General features: G+C 30.4%; 1 long non-coding RNA gene across 1 annotated transcript; it reads right to left on the reverse strand.

The window, feature by feature from the left end:
* Positions 1-1,566: 1,566 nt before the first annotated feature.
* LOC118648617 lies at positions 1,567-4,014 on the reverse strand. The gene is made up of 2 exons (XR_004965351.1): positions 3,081-4,014; positions 1,567-2,151 (listed from the first exon to the last, which is right to left on the reverse strand). It is a non-coding gene; the product is annotated as an uncharacterized LOC118648617 (long non-coding RNA).
* Positions 4,015-4,648: the final 634 nt, after the last annotated feature.

A 4,648-nucleotide genomic window follows, 5' to 3' on the forward strand; every position in this document is an offset into this window, starting at 1 on the left:
AATAAAGTAATTAAAATTTCGATATTCTAGATTTTTGGAGAAAAAAATTAATTAAGCTCTGTAAAACTGGCATTCTTTCTAATGTATATAGGTGAGGTGCTACTTCCTATGAAGGAAGATGCCGCAAGCATTCAAATAGTATGACGTATTGCTTGATGTGCTCATCTGTAATAAACAATAAACAATCAAATTAAATGATTAAAAACACAAATTTGACTAATAAAACAATAATCAAATAATAATTTAGGAAGCACAACTTCTTCTACTAGTTTTACATTTTATAGGTTTAAACAAGTATTTTATAAATTAAAAATTATACAAAGCATCCAAAATATTAATTCCTAAAACTATGTTAATGAAAGTATCAAATTTGACAAATTAAGTTGTACATCTGCTGTCATTTTATCCTCAAGTATTAGAAGATGTTACTGTAGCTTATACACGAGCGTATAATGATTTCATAAGATATAATCTATACCAGCCACATATGATTGCCACATGTATTAGATTATAGATTATATTACGTGAAACAATATCTCAAAACTATGTAGAATTGTGTATAAAACAGTCATATGATTTTAAATAACAGCTTAGTTATTACATTACCAAATGTTATGAAGAGGATATTAAATAAATTTTTATTGATTTTTAATAACATAAAAATTCCTTGTCATAACCATAGTTTTTTAACAGCACACATTTATGCGCAATCAAAATAGCTAACTTCTGATCTATGAAGAAATCTATAATCAAAGTGGCTTTTCCCTTACCTAGCATCTTCTTCTCAACTTATACATAATATACATGTATATATATTACATATATATATATATATATATATATATATATATATACATATACTGTTTTATGTAAATTAAACAACAAACCGAACAATAGAAATATCAATGATTTCGTGATCAGAATTTTATATTTGGATTACATAGATTTCGAGATAAAATTTTTACACATACACAAAATTCTGATCACGTATTATCGTCGACATTTCTGTTGTCAGTCATGTTTCAAATTTTCTATATTGGACAAGACGAAAATTGGAGATGCTGGGAGAATAGAGGATCGCTGGAAAAGTGTCCGCACACCTGTGTACATTGAGAAGAAAGTCAAAATGCTAGCAGGCAATTGTTACTTGTGACATTTTCTCGATATTTGTTATCTATAAAAAAGATTTAATGACAAAATATATACATATTTTTGTGAAATATATTTCGTTTTAGTGATACATAACTCATTTTTCGTTGTTTTATTTGCTAAAAATAACTTTTTATTTAAATTTTTTCTAGTAAAATAAATTTATATCTCAAAAATAAATTTGTGAGAATCTTTTTCTCAATATGTACGATTATAATCTCTAGAATCTACAACTAACTGTGAGAAATATGCGACAGTAGCGTATTACGTCACGCATAAAATTGTTGTTCTCGTCGCGGACAAAGGATTCCTGTAGGGTTATTAACAAAACTACGTAATTTGTCGGCCATAATAACGGCATTTTCCCGCGCGAATAATTCTACCATAATTAAAGTTTTCATTAACAACGCAATATAATAACAAAAATGTATAATGATGTCTTATTAATGTTGTATTACAATTTATATTACAATGAATATATAATAACGCTTCGAATACAGATAAATATTTCGTGGTAAATAAACAAATCCGTGAAATTTTAATTACACGCATACGCGTTTGCGGGGACGCAGTGTTCCATTTTTAATTTAAATTTATGAACGTAAACGTATAGTTTACTTGACGAGAATTTCCCACATAATTCGAATTGCACGAAGGAATTTCATTCAACGTCGGCCTTGCCTCGACAGCAAGGGCGCATCTGTCGTTATCAACTGGTGCATTACTGCGCCCCCGATAAATATGCAGATGTACACGTGTACACGGGAATATTCGATTCTGTTGCGGCTTTCTATCGACGGTACTGACTGTTTACGAATAGAAGGTGCCTCTGCCGTATATAAATGGACTCGCTTATCTCGCTTTGTAGCATAGACGGGCCGCTTTTAAGACCTTCACGAATTCGGGTGATATTGTTTCGTCATCGATTGGCCAGAAGTCGATGAGATCCTCCAGCGTTTGACGATGTCACGAGCCTCATTGAGCCTCATTGAGGTCGAGGACCTAACATTGAATTACACAAAAGCGATATCGATATCATTATGATTTGAGAACGCGTTAGTAATTGAAATGTACTATTGCACTATCTTATCTTTTATATATAGTGAATTTGTTTACTGCATTCCCTCAGGGTTTGCAGTCTCCAAACATTTTACATCATCTCTTACAAAAATCAATTACTTTTTCTCTTTTATATATAATTATATATTTTTTTTATATATAATTCCTTTTGAAAGATCAAGAGGACCTTTAATTTTAATCCTTCTTAAATTACGTGTTTTTTTTTTATTGTTTGTTTCTTCTCGTTATAATTAACTATTTATCTGTTATCGCTGTTCTGTTGTATCGAGATGAGCGGGAGGGCAAGTTACGACGACGCTCAGTAACTGACGTCTTGCAATTTACAATGAACTCTTATATAAGTGAGTTAAGAACGCTACCGGCACTAATGTTGTGACGGAAACGTTTAGATCCTATCTACTGGACGAACGATGCAAGTTCTCTTTTACAGCGATCTAATCGCTTAACAAGGGTAATTAGTCTTGTTAAAGCGCGTCCGAATTGTTGTCGTACGTGACGTGCGATTGATTTTACAGAGACGAGTACGAATTCTCTCCGATATACGAATTTATCGAAACGAAAAGTTGGGATATTAAGACGCGTTTTTTGAAAATAATAAGGATGTATAATGTGATTTATATAATACATGTGTTTACATATAGATGCGCAATAAATATAATCTTGTGAGGCGAAGTGACTATGATAAACGGTGTCAATATAAATTTTACAACAATATTGTTCGAAAATATGTTTTTGCGGAATTTTTAAAGATGACTATTAAAGCAAGTAGCAAAAAATTAAGTGCCAACAGGGCTGTAAACTTGGAATTAAAATGAATTTGACTGATTCTTTTTAAGATACGAGTTTATTACCTCTGACTGATAAGTCGACATTCTTTTCGCGTTACTCCTCTCTCGCTTCTGTCTTCGTGACTTAACGATCCGACGTAATTAACGCGGCACGCACATGTTCGCGACGCGAGCGCAAATGGCATGCGGCGCGAGCTGCATATAATAACACGCACACGCGCGCGCATACACACACGCGGGACATGCAGCTGCATAATTTGCTGGTATTGTCGAACGCGCCAATTCGCAAATGTCGCGAGCTCACAAACAAATTGAATGCGTCCTCGTGATCCGCTCGCGTCCGTGAACTTGTAACAAAAGAGATAGAGTGATGGAAAAGTATACGAAAGAGATAGAAAAACAACTCACACACATACCGAGTGTCCTGAAATTGCGAATCAAAATATTGCAGGAAATATAGTCGAAAAAGTAAGCAAAATAGTTACTTGTCAATTTTTGTATCAAACAGTTTTCGAAATATGAGGATTTAAAGTTGTAGCTAATCACAAACTTTATTTATCAGTCACAAACAGTTTGTGAGTCACGCGTTAGCATTAGTTATTACATGATAAGTACAACTGTCTAAATGTGTAATAATCTCTATTATATCTATAGCTTTAAGCTTATATATCTCAAAATCTGCTGCTTACAAAAAAACTTATAAATATTTATTTTATTTTTCGAGAATGTTCTTGCTTTAATATTTTGATTCGCAAATTTCTGGATATTTTGTATGTTACAATACTTACAATAAATAGAATATATATTATATGAATTAGTATATGAATAAATAAGATTATTGTGATTTGAAAAATCATAGCTGGGTACCTGGATTTCTCATATTTATTGTTTTTTTCTTAGAAAAATGCTGCGTACTGGGAATAATTAAAAAATTAATTAATTCATTAAGGTATTAAGAAATGTTTTCAACGCGCATTATTTTTTTATCTTTCTTAAACCCTTTATAATCCAACTTATTTTTTACTACTTACATTTTTTTAAACTAAATAATGACTGCTGGTTGAATGCATTTTTTAAATGGATTTTTTAATTTAAAAAAATCTGAAAAATTCTGTTTTAGAAATATGATTGTAAAATATAATTCGAAAATTTTTTACTTTTTTTTGTACATGTTTAATTTTGAAACAAAATCGTTAAAATGCATTGTTGCAAAATAAATTTATAATCTTATTTATACGTACATTAAAAAAAAATTTTTAACTGCAAATAGTTTAAGATTAGTATTTATGAATAAATAGTGTAATGGTATCTTTGCTTTAAAAAAAGCATAATAATTTAATAATTTAAAAATCAGAGTAATTGTAGTTTATAGAAAATAGGGAAAAAGGGAATTAAAAAGGAAAAAATGACTTTCTCTACTGTTTTTTGGCATGAACACACATAATAAAAATTTTTTTTACGTTTTTTCGATCGCAAAAGATCCAATATTTTTTATTTTAACTGATTATGATGTACGCAAATATGTCTTTTTTAAGTTGTAAAATTTTATGCACAGTCGATTTTAATATTCTACACAAATTATCCGTGTAAAAAATATACGAGTTAAAACTTTGTCGGCGCACATTTTACTC

Source organism: Monomorium pharaonis, unplaced genomic scaffold (genome assembly GCF_013373865.1).
Source record: "Monomorium pharaonis isolate MP-MQ-018 unplaced genomic scaffold, ASM1337386v2 scaffold_543, whole genome shotgun sequence".
Lineage (NCBI taxonomy): Eukaryota > Metazoa > Arthropoda > Insecta > Hymenoptera > Formicidae > Monomorium > Monomorium pharaonis.